This window comes from Mustela putorius, unplaced genomic scaffold (assembly GCF_011764305.1).
Source record: "Mustela putorius furo isolate JIRA1106 unplaced genomic scaffold, ASM1176430v1.1 tig00003898_pilon_pilon_pilon, whole genome shotgun sequence".
Taxonomy (NCBI): Eukaryota; Metazoa; Chordata; class Mammalia; order Carnivora; family Mustelidae; genus Mustela; species Mustela putorius.
In genome coordinates, this window is record NW_025422047.1 from 172,622 (window position 1) to 191,507 (window position 18,886).

The window sequence follows — 18,886 nt, forward strand, 5'->3', positions numbered from 1 at the left end:
CACAGGAGTCCTCAGTTTGTATTCTTGTTTGTACATTTTGTAATTTCAATGCTTTTTGAAAATTAATTTGAGACTATCATTCCATAACTAGAGAATTAAGGTTCTTCCTTGTTTCTGACCTGAGAAAATAAAATGCAGGTCTAAATAAATACAGTTCTAAACAAAGATAGATCCTTCACACTTTGGAGCCCCATGATAGCCTGGAGATCTTATTCTTTATACTTCCACATCAAAAATCAATAAAGACTTACTTTTACAGAGATACACTACGCTTGTTTCAAAGCCTTATCATAGTTCCTTTGAATGAGTATCTCCTTCAGGTAAACATGTTCCTCTTAGAAATAACTCTAACTCCCTACATTTTCCTCTTTTGTTTTTATCTCCTTCCCTTGATGTCTTAAGAACTTGATCTAATTGCATACAAATTTTACTTGTATCCAGTCAACTCAGGAAATATAAGGGTCAAAAACATTCAAGAACTTCATCCTCAACACTCCAAAGTTTGGGACCACAGGTAAATATATACAAGTTAACATAGGCTATGACGGGTAAGAGGAAAATGATCAATACATTCTCCCCCTGTCAGTCTTAAGAATCATCTCTACAGGCAACCTGGGTGGTTCAGTTGGTTAAGCAACTGCCTTCAGCTCAGGTCATGATCCTGGAGTCCCAGGATCGAGGCCCCCATTGGGCTCCCAGCTCCACGAGGAGTCTGCTTCCCCCTCTGACCTTCTCCTCTCTCGTGCTCTCTCTCACTGTCTCTCTCTCAAATAAAATAATAAAATCTTTTTAAAAAATGAATTTATAAAAAATAAAAAATTCAAAAGAAAAATATAAATTAAAAAAATAGACAAAATCTTAAAAAAAAAATTATCTCTACATATCGGGGGGTTTACATCTATTTCTTCAAGTATGGTACATGAGCAAAGGTATGTCTGTACACTCAGGATATGTTTTCCCACCCTCTTTCCCTATCTCAGTGCTTCTAAGGATTTCATCCCAAAGATCATGTAACCAATATAGAGATATTTTTACACAAACCAACATACTGCCTACAAACCATCCCTCTTCTCTCTGTTTTATTACCACACAATTTCTCTTTCACAATTTCTCTCATGGGGAAGCCAATGTGACACAAATGTTTAGTTCCCCTAAGAGAAACTAATACTGGGCTCAGTATTGGTCTTCTCTGTGAGAACAGTTGACCACTCTCCTGTGTAGCTAATTATTTCCCATTTTAGAGAATCTTTTGTACAGTTTTTCCTTGAGGGAAGATTATGCACAGAAATGAAGCTCTCTGGATTTCTCTTCTCCTAAAAATGTACATCCTGTGGCTGAACAGACAGATAGGAAAGATGCTTTTATTAAAAAGTTTCTTTTCAGTGTTCTAGAATTCATTGTTTATGCACCACACCCAGTGCTCCATGCAATACGTGCCCCCCATAATACCCACCACCAGGCTCACCCAACACTCTACCCTCCCTCCCCTCCAAAAGCCTCAGATTGTTTTTCAGAGTCCACAGTCTCTCGTGGTTTGTCTCCCCCTCTGATTTCCCCCAACTCACTTCTCCTCTCCATCTCCCCATGTCCTCCATGGTATTTCTTACGCTCCACAAATAAGCAAAACCAATGGTAATTGACTCTCTCTGCTTGACTTATTTCACTCAGCATAATCTCCTCCAGTCCCATCCATGTTGATACAAAAGCTGGGTATTCAGCCTTTCTGATGGAGGCATAACACTCCATAGTATATATGGTCCACCTCTTCCTTATCCATTTGTCTGTTGAAGGGCATTTTGGTTATTTCCACATTTTGGTGACTGTGGCCATTGCTGCTATGAACATTGGGTACAGATGGCCCTTCTTTTCACCACATCTGTATCTTTGGGGTAAATACCCAGTAGTACAACTGCAGGGTCATAGGGTAGCTCTATTTTAATTTCTTAAGGAATCTCCACACTGTTTTCCAAAGCGGCTTCACCAACTTGCACTCCCACCAACATTGTAAGAGGGTTCCCCTTTCTCCACATCATCCCCTCCAGCACATGTTGTTTTTCCTGTCTTCCTATTTTGGCCATTCTAAATAGTTTAAGGTGATATCTAATGTGGTTTTTTTTTGTTTGTTTGTTTTTTTTTGTTTTTTTTTAAGATTATTTATTCATTCGACAGACAGAGATCCCAAGCAGGCAGAGAGGCAGGGCAGAGAGCCCGATGCGGGGCTGGATCCCAGGACCCCGGGATCATGACCCGAACCGAGGCAGAGGCTTTTAACTCATTGAGCCACCCAGGTGCCCCTCTAATGTGGTTTTGATTTGAATCTCCCTGAGGGCTAGTGATGATGAACATTTTTTCATGTGTCTGATAGCCATTTGTATGTCTTCATTAGAGAAGTGTATGTTCATATCTTCTGCCCATTTTTTGACATGATTGCCTGTTTTGTGTGTGTTGAGTTTGAGGAGTTCATTATAGATCCTGGATATCAACCTTTTGTCTATACTGTCATTTTCAAATATCTTCTCCCATTCCATGGGTAGCCTCTTTGCTTTGTTGACTGTTTCCTTTGCTGTGCAGAAGCTTTTAATCTTGATGAAGTCCCAAAAGTTCATTTTTGTTTTTGTTTCCTTTGCCTTTGGAGACATACCTTGAAAGAAGTTGCTGTGGCTTATGTTGAAGAGGTTACTGCCTATGTTCTCCTCTAGGACTCTGATGGATTCCTGCCCCACTTTGAGGCCTTTGTCCATTTCAAGTTTATCTTTGTGTATGGTGTAAGAGAATGGTCAAGTTTCATCCTTCTACATATAGCTGTCCATTTTTCCCAGCACTATTTATTGAAGAGACTGTCTTTTTTCCACTGTATATTTTTTTCCTGCTTTGTCGAAGATTATTTGACCATAGAGTTGAGGGTCCATATCTGGGCTCTCTACTCTGTTCCACTGGTCTATGTGTCTGTTTTTATATCAGTGCCATGCTGTCTTGGTGATCACAGATTTGTAGTAAAGCTTGAAATTGGGTAACATGATGCCCCCAAGTTTGTTGTTCTTTTTCAACATTTCCTTGGCAATTCGGGGTCTCTTCTGATTCCATACAAATTTTAGGATTGCTTGCTAGAGTTCTTTGAAGAATTCCCATGCAATTTTGATCCGAATGGCATTGAAAGTATAGATTGCTCTAGGCAGTATAGACATTTTAACAATATTTATTCTTCCAATCCATGAGCATGAAATGGTCTTCCATCTTTTTCTGTCTTCTTCAGTTTCTTTCATGAGTGTTCTGAAGTTCCTCGAGTACAGATCCTTTACCTCTTTGGTTAGGTTTATTCCCAGGTACCGTATGGTTCTTGGTGCTATAGTCAATGGAATCTATTCTCTAATTTCCCTTTCTGTATTTTCATTGTTAGTGTTGTAAAAGAAAGCCACAGATTTGTACCCTGCCACATTACTGAATTGCTGCATGAGTTCTAGTAGTTTGGGGTGGAGTCTTTGGGGTTTTCCATATAAAGTATCATGTCATCTGTGAAGAGAGAGAGTTTGACTTCTTCATTGCCAATTTGAATACCTTTTATTTCTCTTTGTTGTCTGATAGCTGTTGCTAGGACTTCTAATACTATGTTGAACAAGAGTGGTGAGAGTGGGCATCCTTGTCGTGTTCCTGATCTCAAAGGGAAGGCTGTCAGCTTTTTCCTATTGAGGATGATATTTGCTGTGGGCTTTTCATAAATAGATTTTATGAAGTTGAGGAATGTTCTCTCTATCCCAATACTTTGCAACCCAGGGATAAATCACACCTGGCCATGGTAGATAATCTTTTTAATGTACTAGTGGATCCAATTAACTAGGATTTTGTTGAGAATCATAGCATCCATATTCATCAGGGACACGGGTCTGAAATTCTCCTTTTTGGTGAGGTCTTTGACTGGTTTGGGGATCAGGATAATGCTGGCTTCATAAAAAGAGTCTGTAAGTTTTCCTTCTGCTTCAGTTTTTTGAAACAGCTTCAGGAGAATAGGTGTTATTTCTTCTTTGAAAGTTTGGTAGAATTCCCCAGGGAATTCGATCAGGTCCTGGGCTCTTGTTTTTTTGGGAGGTATTTGATCACTGCTTCAATCTCGTTACTAGTTATTGGTCTGTTCAGGTTGTCAATTTCTTCCTGATTCAGTTTTGGAAATTCATAGTTTTCCAGGAATGCATCCATTTCATCTACATTGCTTAATTTATTGGCATATAACTGTTGATAATAATTTCTGATGATTGTTTCTATTTCCTTGGTGTTAGTTGTGATCTCTCCCTTTTCATTCCTAATTTTATTAATTTGGGCCTTCTCTCTTTTCTTTTGGACTAGTTTGGCCAATGGTGTATCGATCTTACTGATTCTTTCAGAAAAACAGCTTCTAGTTTCATTGATGCGTTCTACTGTATCTCTGGTTTCTATCTCATTGATCTCTGCTCTAATCTTGATTATTTCCCTTCTTGTGTGTGGAGTTGGCTTAATTTGTTGTTGATTCTCCAGTTCTTTAAGGTGTAGAGACAGCTGGTGTATTCTGGACTTTTCAGTTTTTTTTTTTAATCCCAAGGGGAAATTTTTTTTTTATCCTAAGGGAGAAATACATCCCAGCCTGGGCTGGGATGGCTATGTATTTCCCCCTTAGGGCCGCCTTTGCTGTATCTCATAGGTTTTGGACCAAAGTGTCTTCATTCTCATTGGTTTCCATGAATCATTCAAATTCTTCTTTGATTTCATGGTTGATCCAAGTATTCTTAAGCAAGCTGGTCTTTAGCTTCCAGGTGTTTGAGTTCCTTCTAAACTTTTCCTTGTGGTTGAGCTCCAATTTCAAAGCATTGTGATCTGAGAATATTCAGGGAATAATCTCAGCCTTTTGGTATCAGTTGAGCCCTGATTTGTGGCCCAGTATGTGGTCTATTCTTGAGAAGGTTCCATGTGCACTTGAGAAGAATGAGTATTCTGTTGTTTTAGGGTGGAATGTTCTGTATATGCTATGAGGTCCATCTGGTCCAAAGTGTCATTCAATGCTCTTGTTTCTTTATTCATGTTCTGCTTGGATGATCTGTCTATTACTGAGAGTGGCGTGTTAAGTTCTCCTACTATTAATTTATTCATATCAATATGACTCTTTATCGTGATTAACAGTTTTCTTATGTAATTGGCTCCTCCCATATTGGGGCATAAATATTTGTAATTGTTAGATCTGCTTGGTGGATAGTCCCTTTAAGAATTATGTAGTGTCCTTCTGTATCTCTGACTACAGTCTTTAGTTTAAAATCGAATTTATCTGATATGAGAATCACTACTCCAGCCTCCTTTTGAGGCCCATTGGCATGAAAGATGCTTCTCCATCCCTTCACTTTCAGTCTGGATGTATCCTTAGGTTCAAAATGGGTCTCTTGTAGACAACATATGGATGGGTCCTGTTGTTTTATCCAGTCTGCAACCCTGTGCTGTTTTATGGGTGCATTTAGGTCATTCACCTTGAGAGTGATTATTGAGAGATACGTTTTTATTGACATTGTGTTCCTGTGAAGTCTTTGTTTCTATACATTGTCTCCATAAATTTCTGTTTAATGATATTCTTGGGGTTTTTCCTCCTTTATAGAACCCCCCTTAATATTTCTTGTAGTGCCAGCTTGGTGGTCACATACTCTTTTAAGCCTTGGCGGTCTTGGAATCTCTTTATCTCTCCATCCATTTTGAATGTCAGTCTTGCTAGATAAAGTATTCTTGGCTGTATGTTCTTCTCATTCAGTGCCCTGAATATCTCTTGCCAGCCCTTTCTGGCTTGCCAGGTTTCTGTGGACAGGTCTGACGTTATTTGATGGGCTTTCCTCTGTACATAAGGAATTTCTTTGCCCTAGCTGCTCTCAGGAGCTCCTGTCTAAAATTATGATTCATCAGTTTCACAACCAGGTGTCTCGAGGTCTTTCTAGATTCTATGATCTTGGAGGGGAGACCTTTCTGCCTCTAGGACATGAACACTGGTTCCATTCACCAGATTGGGAAAATTTTCATGGAGAATTTGTTCAACTATATCTTCTAGTTTTCTTTATTTCTCCTCCCCCTCAGGGATTCCAATAATTCTGACGTTGGAACATTTCATGGCATCACTTATTTCCCTAATTCTGTTTTCATGTCTTCTAAGCTGTTTGTTCCAGGCTTCCTCCTGATCCTTTTCCTCTATCAGTTTGCCCTCTAGATCACTAATTCTATCTTCTGCTTCAGTTACCCTAGCTGTTAGAGAATTTAGATCGGATTGGAGCTCATTGAGAGCATGGTTATCATCATCCCTGGTGGCTTTCACTTCTGCCCTAATCAATTCCATTTTGTCATCAAAGGCTTTCTCCAACCTAGCCATTGCCTGGATAATTGTTAGCCTGAATTCCCTTTCTGACATACTGTCTGTGTCCATATCCAATTTCTCTGATGGAGAGGGCGCAGTATCTGAATTTTTCTTCTGTAGGGAGTTTCTCCTCCTAGTCGTTTTGGTGAGAGATGGCTGAATGGATGTGTAGCTGAATGTATCAACCGTGGTGCAGGCAAGGTGCACCCTGGGATGCTTCTGAGCAATCAGGAGTCCCCGCCAAAGAGAAAGAAAAAAGAAAGAGAGAGTGAGAGGGACAGGAAAAAAGAAAAGAAAAGAGAAAAGCAAAGACCAGCCTGAATCGGCCCCAAAGGTAAGTTTTATAAAGTATATGAACAAAAGCAGACCAACAAAAAGACCAACAAAGTAAATGAGAAGGAAAAAAAAAAAAGAACTCAGCCAAAATGAACCCCAAGTATAAGATTTATATACGACCAGAGCAAAAAGAAATACACAGAAACACTGACAGAAGAAAAAGAGGAGAGAGTGGTTATAAATTCTCAGTTGGGTGAGGAAGGTTATTTTGATTCTCCCTGGATGTATCTTGATATCTTTGTTAAAGGACTCAACTTTCCTGAGATAAAGGGGCATCAAAACCGGTTCATATACAGGGGTAGCATTGATTGGGGAAAGGGGAGCTTACCTTGGAGCTTACCTCTATATGAATATTAAAAAATAAATAAAAATTTAAAAATAGTAAAACAAAAGAAAAACAGGTATATATATCAAAATTTCAAGTTAAAAGGTTATTATGGAATATGTTGTACTAAACATCTCATTGTAATGGTAAATAGGTTAAAATTTTATTTAAAAAATTGAAAAGAATGAGAACAGTGGGAACGAATTAAAATAAAAGTTGTATCTATGAAGTGGTTGTTGACCTCTTGTTTTTTGTGGAGGTTTTTTTGTGGGTTTTTTTTTTTGTTTGTTTCTTTGTTTCTTTTTGGTTTTTGGTTTTTGGGCTGGCTTTCTGGGGCAGGGGCCTGCCTCGTGGTTTTTCAGGCAGTCTTGCTAGAGTTGAGTCCTCCTGCCCCCTATCAAGGGGCTGGGCTCTGAGGAAACCTGTTTTTCAGATTTTGTTCTCTGGAGGGTTTTCCCCCCATCCCCTTGGTAGCTTTTGGTGGTTCTTTGGAGGTTTAGCGGGAAGCAAACTGCACCCAGACCTCAGTCTCAGAGAGAAGCCTCAGTCTCTTTCCCCCTGGGTTCTCCAGAGCACATAAATTGCCCCTCTGCTGCCAGCAGAGCACGTCCCCAGTCACAGTCTCAGGGGTCATAGGAACTCCTGCTTTTACCCAAAACCATGAGAAGTACTAATACAGAGAGCTGGCTTTCAGCAGCTGCCTCTGCCATGGCTGTCTGTGTAGGTCCAGACCTCTGGAGAGGTCCAACCAGAGATAGCATATTGAGATTTTCACGCTGGCCCTAGCTGGGAGTGTTCAGATTCTCCTGGTCCTAGAGATCACTGGCTAGCGCCTGCTCTTACCTCTCTCAGGGGAGGGTGTGGAGCTCGACTCAGACCCCGGTCATGCAGTGCATGTGCAGAGTACAAAAGGCTGTGGTTCTAGAGAGTGCCAGCTGGCATCCACACCAGACTCTCTCACACGAGCCACCACCCAGATGCTCTCCTGCGCACCAGTGGGTCAGGGACCAAGGCCTGGCTTCTTCACAGCACTCGCTCTGGCTCAGTGTCAGCGATGGCCGTCCTGGGTCCCTGGTCTTAAGCCCCTGTCCCTAACCGCCTGTTCCACCAATTTCCTCTTAAGATATTTTGCTCTTTTTGAGTGCTTTCAACCAGACTCCAAGTTAATGCTGGTCCCCAATCAGGGCACGCTCGAATTGAGGTATTTCTTTCTAATGGGTCACTTCTGGTGGCTCCTTCTCCCTTTTGTTTATCTTCCGATTTCAGTCTGATGTTCCCACTCTGCTTTACCTGTCCACTGGTGTCTTCCGCCCCTATAGAGATCTAGAAGTGTATAATTCTAATCTCAGGCTGATTTCATGGGTGATCAGAGTTCTTTGGTAGATAATCAGCTCACTTTAGGGGACCGGCTGAAACTGCACCTCCTACTTCTCTGCCATCTTATCTTCCAGTATCTGGAAAGATGCTTTTTTATTATAAAACTGCACCTGTGCCATTCCTCCCATGCAAACTTCTGGTCAAGGCAGGCTTCCTCCTGTTATTAAGTCCCCTTGCTCTGAGGGGTAGCGGGACTGCAGAAATGCAGATATGACTGACAGTGACATAAATCCAAAGGTCTACCCCCTCGCAGATGCCCACCTCACCAAAAAAACTACTGGACCTTGTTCAGCAGTCATGTAACTAAAAGAGCTTTGGAAAAGAGCCAAGGAAGCCACCAAAACTTTCAACAGAGGTGTCTCTGTGTTCATCATGATGGCTGCAGATGCTAAGCCCCTGGAGATCATCCTGCAACTTCTGCTGCTGTATAAGGATAAAAATGGGCCCTAGGTGATTGTGTGCTCCAAGCAGGCCCTGGGGTGGGCCAGCAGGGTTTCCAAGCCTATCATTGTCTGCTCTGTCACCATCAAAGAAGGCTCCCAGCTGAAGCACCAGATCCTGTCCATTTAGCAGTCCACTGAAAGGCTCTTAGTCTCAACCAGTTGCCTCTGCCCCACTCTTCACTGAGTCCTCCCCCTGGCGTTGTGTATCATATTGTCTGTATTTGCATTTAGTTTCTCTAGCTACCTTCTCTTGTCATATCCTAGTACTAAATCTGGGTTTTGCATTTTTGTATTATTTTTCTTTTGTTTTACAGTTTGTTATTCATATATTAATCCCCCACCCCACTCCAATCTTCCATTATACTCTCTCTGCTGTGCTATCCTCCCTTTTTATAAAATGAGCTAATGCTGAGATAGGGTTAAACAAAGTGTTGATACCTTTGAAAGACAACGGAGAGCCAGGACATAGATCTGGTTCCAACGCTCAGGTGCTAACTTCCTGTTTTATGTAGGACATGATGGATGTAAATACCATTCACTTAGTATCCCTTGTGCCTGAAACACAAAATCATTCCATATGTGTGCTAGGACCAATTTAATGTTAAAACCTGTTTAGCTATTAGGGCCTTCTTAGCCAGAGCAACTCCATATTGCCTAGGTAGCCATAGTGTTGTTTACATCCACAGACTTCATTCTGGGAATAAACGTCCCAGCAGTTCCTGGTATCGCTTCTGGGTATCGATTCCAGGAATAAACGCCCTAACAGTAGAAGCCACATGCCTTGAGGTCTGTGGTTATGCACTATAAAATGAGCCTGTAAGACTTGGGTGCCGTCGCTCTCTTATGAGGTGGCCCTGACTGGCCAGTCTGGTTTCTGACGCCTGGCATGGAAATAAAGCTTTGCTTAACCTTTGCTTTGTATCAGTCTCACTCCTTTGATCACGGATCCCATCTTCTGGGGGCTCGTCTGGGATCAAGCGATGAGAACTGAGCCAGCATCCTCCGGAGGTAAGATCTCGAGATCCCGTTCTGCGAGATCCTGTTCTGTCTGTTTGCTGAGCTCCAGGGGTGTGGCCCACCAGGGAGAAACTGGACGCAGAATTGTTCCCCAGGGCTGGAGTGGATGCGGGGATGCCCCATCCCTCCACTGGTAGATCACACAGGTGGTTTGAGTCCCCCTAGGCGGTCAGGGGACAAGAAAATCCCCACCAGTGGCAGTTTGTGTTTTTGAATTGGGATTATATCTTGCACACACTTAGACTTGATATCTGGTTGAGGAAGGGCCCCTGGGTCTGCAGTTGTCTTTGTCTTGTCTTTTTGTTGTCTGTTTGTTGTCTGTTGTGTTTAAAGAAATGGGGCAAGCAGGGAGTAAGGGACCTGTGACCCCCCCATAAGTCTTGTTCTCCAGTATTTCAAGGATTTTCAAGGTAAAGCCACCCACTTGGGTGATAAGGTTTACCCAGGAAAACTAAAAGCACTCTGCCAGTTGGAGTGGCCCACTTTCTCCACAGGAGGGCCACTGGAAGGACATTGTGGCCTGGTGATACCTGGTGGAAGAGCCACCATCGTGGCTCAAGTCTCACCTTCCCCCTACTAACAAAATTTAATTAATCTCTTGGAGACTGTCCTTCTTAGCCACTAGCCCACCTGGGTGGATATTCAGCAGCTCCTTATGGCCCTCTTTAACGTGGAAGAGAGGGATCACATTATGCAAGGGACCCATAAGGTGATAAGTGAGAGACTTGGCCGGGACCTCAATCCCCGGCAAATGGAAGACTACTTCCCAAAGGAACCCCCTGACTGGAATCCAAACTCTGGTGAAGGTAAGGAGAGCCTACATTTCTACTGCCAGGCTCTGCTGGGAGGCCTCCGTGTAGCTGTGAGGAGACCCCTAAATTTATTTAAAATTAGTGTGGTGACTCAAGGTAAGGATGAGTCTCTGGGGGCTTTCCTAGAAAGGCTTATTGAAGCCTATAAAATGTATAGCCTGATTGACCCCGAGGCGCCCAAAAATCAGAGGGTAATAAATCTTGCCTTTGCCAGTCAGTCAGCCCCAGATATAAGGAGGAAACTTCAGAAAATTAAAGGATTTGAAGGGAAGAATCGGACTGAGTTAGTGGAAACAGCAGAAAAGCTGTTTAACAACAGGGATACACAAAAAGATGAAAAAAAAGACTAGAAAAATAGTTAAAGTTTTAGCATTACATGAGGTGGGAAGGAGATGGGGGAAAGAGGTCAGTGGAAAAGGAAAAGGCAGGTAGGAGACGCTCGGTGGAAAGAAAATCCTAAGCACAGAGAAAACAGGTGAGAAGACTTAGATTCAGATCAATGTGCTTACTGCAAGGAAAAAGGACACTGGGCCAGAGCGTGCCTTAAAAAGAAGACGGCAGTGCTGGCCACCAAAGACTGAAGGGGCCATGGTTTGGAGCCTCTCCCCAAACTTTGGGTTAAAATTGAAGTGGAGGGGGAAATCAATTGATTTTTTCGTGGACACGGGAGCCCAATTTTCATCATACTAAAGCCTATGGGAAAACTATCTGGAGAGGAAGATGGGAAGATGGGTACAAGGGGCAAATGGCACAGAAAGACATAAATGGACAACAGAAAGGACTTTAAATTTGGCCTTGGGAGTAGTCAAACATCGATTCTTGGTCCTCCCTAATGCCCCGTATAACCTAATGGGAAGAGATCTCCTCCACAAACTACAGGCTGGCTTTCAGTTCTCGGAAGGAGACATGACTGTGACTTTGGGACAACCCACTGTGCAGATGCTTGTGGCAGCAGTAGACGAACACCTCCTTTATGATCCAGTCTCAAAACCAGAGGGTGCAGGGGAGGGAAGCCCTCTCCAAACCCTACAGATTGAGTTTCTCTAAGTCTGGGCAGAAGGGAAGCCTCCTGGCCTGGCCAAGGGATGGCCTCCAATAGTGGTACAGTTAAAAGTGACGGCTACGGCTGTTTGCGTCTGGCAGTACTCCCTCCCCTGGAAAGCAAAGGAAGAGATCAGGAAACACATTAACCGCCTCCGAGGAGACGGGATCATAGTTCCTTGCAAGTCTCCATGGAACACACCTTTGCTGCCTGTCAAAAAGGCCGAAACTGGGGAGTACCGACCCGTTCAGGACTTGCGGGAAGTTAACAAATGGGTTGAAGATATTCACCTGATGGTGCCTAACCCCTATACCCTACTCTCCCTCCTGGGCCCCAAAAGAACTGTGTATACCATCTTAGATCTCAATAATGCATTTTTCTGCATACCTTTGGAAAGGGTTCCAGGGCCAGCTCACCTGGACAAGACTTCCCCGAGGATTTAAGAATTCACCCACTATCTTCAATGAGGCCCTACAAGAGGATTTGCATGAGTACAGAACCTCCAACCTGGGAGTCACTCTGTTACAGTATGTTGACGACTTGCTAATAGCTGCTAAGGACTATGAGTCATGCTTGCGGGGGATGAGAGCTCTCTTACAGACTCTACAGGAAAAAGGGTATTGGATGACAACAAAGAAAGCACAGCTTTGTCAGAGCCATACTACTTATTTAGGCTTTGATCTCCACGAGGGAGTGCATTCACTGTCTGAGTCCAGGAAACAGGTGATCACCCGATACCCCCGCCCCACCACGTCCCAACAAATGAGGGAGTTTCTTAGGACAGTGGGCTACTGCACACAGTGGATACCGTGGTTCACAGAGATTGTCTGACCTCTCTACAAACTGACTAAGGGAGGACTCACTATTGTAGAGTGGACAGCTAAGGCAGAGGGAGCACTTTGGGAATTACAAACAGCCTTACTGAGTGTTCCAGCATTGGCCATCCCAGATGTTACTAAGCCCTTCCACTTGTATGTGCATGAAAAGGTAGGGGTGGCCAAAGGAGTTTTGACTTAGACTCTGGGGCCTTGGCAAAGGCCAGTAGCCTATCTTAGCAAGAAACTAGATCCAGTAGCAGCTGGGTTCCCCCCTTGCCTCTGCATAATTGCTGCCATGGCCCTCCTGGTCAAGGATGCAAATAAATTGACTTTGGGTCAAAATCTCATCTTGACCACCACTCATGCTCTAGAGGGCCTCCTCCAGACCCCACCAGAGCAGTGGATGACAAACGCCCGAGTGACGGGGTATCAAGCCCTCCTCCTCAACAAACTGAAAGTGACTTTCTGGCCCCCGGCGGTGCTATATCCAGCCACGTTGCTGCCAGAGGAGCTGGCTGACCACCCACATGACTGTGGGGAGGTCCTGACCCAGATCACAGGAATAAGGCTGGATCTTAGAGACACTCCCCTCCCAGATGCGGAGATGACTCTGTTCACAGACGGGAGTAGCTACATGGCCAATGGAAAGATGTATGCAGGGGCTGCGGTGGTTTCTCCTGAGCAGCAGCTCTGGAAGGCAGCCCTGCCACATGGAACCTCAACGCAAAAAGCGGAGCTGATTGCACTCACCAAGGCACTGCAGATGTCCAAGGGTAAGACTGCCAACATCTATACGGACAGCAGGAACGCCTTTGCTACTGTGCATATACATGGGGATATTTATAAAGAAAGGGGCCTATTAACAGCAGAAGGAAAAGGAATTAAAAACAGAGAAAAAAATATTGGCTCTCCTTCTGGCTATTTGGGACCTGAAAGAGGTGGTGGTTATGCATTACCCGGGGCACCAAAAGGGGACTGATCTGGTTTCAAAAGGAAACCAATTAGCAGAGCAAGCCACAAAGCAAGCAGCCTGAGAAAGGCACAAGAACTGGTTACATTCCTGTCTCCAGCCCTACCAGAAAAACCAGACTATTCAGAGGAAGATTTACAAAAATGGGCTAAATTAGACTATGAAGGGGATTGGGCTAAGACTAGGACAGGAAAGTTAATTCTTCCTTGAAGACCAGGAAAAAAAATTAGTAAGCCAAATACATCAGGGCACTCATTTAGGGGCACTCAAGCTTAAGGAGCTCATGGGCAAGCAGTTCCAGGTTTCTAAATTAGGGCGTATGGCCCAGGATGTGGTTGATAGATGTGCTCAATGTCAGGCGGTAAATGTGGGAGGAACTAGGATGGGAAGAGGAAAAATAGAAAGAGGTAGGAAACCAAGAATTTATTGGGAAGTGGATTTTACAGAGACGAAACAGGGAAAGTGTGGACACAAGTATATGTTAGTTTTGTGGATACCTTTTCAGGCTGGGTAGAGGCTTTTTCTGCCAAACATGAGATGGCAGGAGTGGTAGCCAAAAAGCTACTAGAAGAAATAATTCCTAGCTTTAGGTCGCCTCTCGTGATCAGGTCAGACAACGGCCCTGCATTTGTGAGTTGAGTTTCACAGGCAATGGCCAAGGCCGTGGGCACTAATTGGAAACTACACTGTGCCTACCAACCCCAGAGCTCCGGGCAAGTAGAAAGAATGAACCGGACTCTTAAAGAGACCTTGACAAAGTTAATTCTGGAGGCTGGAGGTGGATTGGTGGATCTCCTTCCCTTCGCTCTCCTTAGGGTGTGGTGTACACCCCACTTAAACAAGATCACCCCATTTGAAACAATGTTCGGGAGACCCCCTCCACTCTGACCACAGCTACAAGAGGTTGCCCTAACAGAAATAACTGATCAGCCTGTACTCCAGTCACCGCAGGCACTACAGTCTGTCTTAAAAAGAGCCCACACAGGGATATGAGCTGCCTACGCTGAGACGGAGACTGAGGTGGAACCACATCCTTACCAACCCAGAGACTTGGTTTGGATATGCTGCCACCAAGTGGGAAACTTGGAGTCTTGTTGGAAGGGACCGTTTACTTTCATACTATGGAGGACCCGAGGGATTCCAACAGCTTACTGCAGGGATAGAACAGACAAAGCGTGTGGTTCCCATCCTATTCCTAGAAAAAGGGGGGTTTTGCATAGCCCTGGGAGAGAAATGCTGCTTCTGAGTAGATGAGCACAAACAACAACTCAGGAACTCCCAGGGATGGTATAAAAGTTTGTTCAACTAGTCTCCATGGATGACTGCCCTAATATCAGCAATTGCAGGCCCCCTGGTTTTACTATTACTAATGCCACTTTTTGTCCCCTGCATTATTAATGCCCTAATGTCATTTGTACAAAAAAAGAATTGGGGCAATAAAAACGTTAGTTCTACAAACTCAATATAACCCCTTACAACAAGAGGACATAGAACGGCTGAAGAGTCAAGAAATTGACTAATCTCCAAAGAAAAGGGGGGAGTGTTAGGGCTGTTTTAATGTTAAAACCTGTTTAACTATTAGGGTCTGCTTAGCCAGAGTGACTCCATATTGCCTAGGTAACCATAGTGTTGTTTACATCCATGGACTTCATTCCGGGAATAAATGCTCCAGCAGTTCCTGGTATCGGTTCTGGGTATCAATTCCAGGAGTAAATGCCCTAACAATAGAAACCACATGTCTTGAGGTCTGCCATTATGCACTATAAAATGAGCCTGTAAGATGGGGGTGCCGTCGCTCTCTTACGAGGCGGCCCTGACCGGTCAATCTGGTTTCTGATGCCTGGCATGGAAATAAAACTTTGCTTAACCTTTGCTTTTTATCAGTCCCGCTCCTTTGATTATTGACCCCATCTATGTGTTTGCTCTCTGGGGGATTATGTATTATTTGGGGAGAAAGCATGTATTCTGTGAGGTTGTTGGGTGTATGTCCAAGTTTCACTTGCCAATATACCCCAACTGTCTGCTTTGGTAACATGATGTTATTCTCCCTCTCCCCCAAGTCCCAAACATACCCTTGAGGGTAGCGCAGCAGCAGCATACCAAAGAGATGTGCTGCAGCATTCCAGAGCCTGCCTGGACAAGTTAGACATGAGGTAGCTGACCTAGATCTTGAAGGAGTCCAGAGCGGCTAGAAAAGAGGGTTAGCTGATGCTGGAATGAAGTCTGGACAAGTCATGGAGACCTGACTGGAAGCTATAGAAAAGATGCTGGAATCAAGGAAACATCCTCTCTGGTGGCTGGGGATGTCTCCAGTGGACAACTGGTACCAGCTCTGAGAACCCTTACCCTTGTTGCCTGCCATGATGTAGGTCAGATGTATGTATTCTTTATCACATCAGAAGGGCAGGGCTAGTGTGTCATTCCTGTGAACATCCTAATAAGGAAATGTATTCATGCTCAAAAAAAAAAAAATTGCACTTGTCATGGTTGGTCCCTCTTTCTATTCCCCTCAATTCCCCTTTACTTTCTACTCTTCGGTAAAATATCTGTGTCAGGTCCCGGGCTCTTGTTTTTTGGGAGGTTTTTGATCACTGCTTCAATCTTGTTACTAGATATTGGTCTATTCAGGTTGTCAATTTCTTCCTGGTTCAATTTTGGGAGTTTATAGCTTTCCAGAAATGCATCCATTTCATCTAGGTTGCTTAGCTTATTGGCATATAACTGTTGATAATAACTTCTGATGATTGTTTCTACTTCCTTGGTGTTCATTGTGTTCTCTCCATGCTCTTGGATCGGAAGAATAAATATTGTTAAAATGTCTATACTGCCTAGAGCAATCTATACTTTTAATGCCATTCTGATCAAAATTCCACCAGTATTCTTCAAAGAGCTGGAGCAAACAATCCAAAAATTTGTGTGGAATCAGAAGAGACCCCGAATCGCTAAGGAAATGTTGAAAAACAGAAATAAAACGTGAGGGAGGCATCAGGTTACCGAATTTCAAGCTTTACTAAAAAGCTGTGATCACCAAGACAGCATGGTACTGGCATAAAAACAGACACATAGACCAGTGGAACAGAGTAGAGAGCCCAGATATGGATCCTCAACTCTATGGTCAAATAATCTTCGACAAAACAGGAAAAAATATACAGTGGAAAAAAGAGTCTCTTCAATAAATAGTGCTGGGAAAACTGGGCAGCTATATGTAGAAGAATGAAACTCGACCATTCTCTTACACCGTACACAAAGATAAACTCAAAATCGATAAAAGACCTCAATGTGACACAGGAATCCATCAGAATCCTAGAGGAGAACATAGGCAGTAATCTCTTTGATATCAGCCACAGCAACTTCTTTCAAGATATGTCTCCAAAGGCAAAGGAAACAAAAGCGAAAATAAACTTGGGACTTCATCAAGATCAAAAGCTTCTGCACAGCAAAGGAAACAGTAAAAAAAAAAAAAAAAAAAAGAAGGCAACCCACATAATGGGAGAAGATATTTGCAAATGACAGTAGAGACAAAAGGTTGATATCCAGGATCTATAATGAATTCCTCAAACTCAACACACACAAAACAGACAATCATATCAAAAAATGGGCAGAAGATACGAACAGACTCTTCTCCAATGAAGACATACAAATGGCTATCAGACACAATGAAAAAATGTTCATCATCACTAGCCCTCAGGGAGATTCAAATTAAAACAACATTGAGATATCACCTTACACCAGTTAGAATGGCCAAAATTAGCAAGACAGGAAACAACATGTGTAGGAGGGGATGTGGAGAAAGGGGAACCCTCTTTCACTGTTGGTGGGAATGCAAGTTGGTGCAGCTTCTTTGGAGAACAGTGTGGAGATGCCTCAAGAAATTAAATAGAACTTCCCTATGACCCTGCAATTGCACTCCTGGGTATTTACCCCAAAGATACAGATGTAGCAATGGTCACGGTCGCCAAACTGTGGAAAGAACCAAGATGCCCTTCAACGGACGAATGGATAAGGAAGATGTGGTCCATATACACTATGGAGTATTACACCTCCATCAGAAAGGACGAATACCCAACTTTTGTAGCAACATGGACAGGACTGGAAGAGATTCTGCTGAGTGAAATAAGTCAAGCAGAGAGAGTCAATTATCATATGGTTTCACTTATTTGTGGAACATAACTAATAGCATGGAGGACATGGGGAGATAGAGAGGAGAAGGGAGTTGGGGGAAATTGGAAGGGGAGGTGAACCATGAGAGACTATGGACTCTGAAAACAATCTGAGGGTTTTGAAAGGGTTTGGGGTGGGAGGTCGGGGTACCAGGTGGTGGGTATTATAGAGGGCATGGATTGCATGGAGCACTGGGTGTGGTGCAAAAATAATGAATACTGTTATGCTGAAAATAAATAAAATATAAATTTTTAAAAAATTATTAAAAAAAAAGAAAAAGGTTTCAAAAAAAATTATCTGTGTCAGAAGTTTTCTCTTATTGAAAATACTTTCATCCTTTTGTTTTATACCATCACTCTCTTATTCTCAAATTTCAATCATTGCATTGTATTGTCTTATCAAATCAATTCTACACACAAAACATTTTGATATGTTTAATCTGTCTCCATAATGTGAAGATTTTCCAAGACTCGTGTGCTTCTGATTTTTGTGCTTTCCAATTCATTTTAAACTTTTTCATTGTGCAAAACAGACATCTGGCCTCAGTTATGCCTGTCCTATTTGAGAACAAAATTCTGTTTTAAACAAGTGGAAGGAAATTTCAGTCCTCTACCTCCAAGATTCTGGTGTGGTTCCCTTTCCTTCAGTATTACTTTCCTCCACATTTGAAGGATATAGCCAATGCCTAGTATAAGAGGTTATTCTCAGAGTCAGAAAACATATGGCCCCATACCAGGGGATGGTACAGAGAAGCTGAAAGCTACAAGTTCTGAGATGGAACTGTTCAAGGACTAACCAGGTTGTAAAAAAAAAAAAAACAAAAAAAACAAAAAAAAACAAAAAACAGGAAAAGAGGGTTAGCAAGAGAAATTCCCAATGGCAAAAAAAAAAAAAAAAATCTTTTGGGAAGGGAAGCCAGTATTATTTTTTTTTAAGATTTTATTTATTTGAAAGAGAGAAACACAGTGAGAGAATGAACAGAAGCAGGGGGGAGTGGGATATGGAGAAGCAGGCTTCCCTCCAAGCAGGGAAACTGATGTGGGACTCGATCCCAGGACCCTGGGATCATGACCTGAGCCAAAGGCAGACCCTTAAAAACTGAGCCACCCTGGTGCCCTGCCTGTATTATTTTAAATGATATTTGTAAAACTCAGGGATCAAGGCCGTTCCTAATGAGGTTAGAGTGATCCTATCAAACATGAATTATTCTAGCTTTTTTATGACTCTATTAAGCTG

General features: G+C 42.9%; 1 pseudogene; it reads left to right on the forward strand.

Moving 5' to 3' along the window:
• The first annotated feature begins 8,597 nt into the window (after positions 1-8,597).
• Positions 8,598-9,014, forward strand: LOC101692230 (annotated as a pseudogene).
• Positions 9,015-18,886: the final 9,872 nt, after the last annotated feature.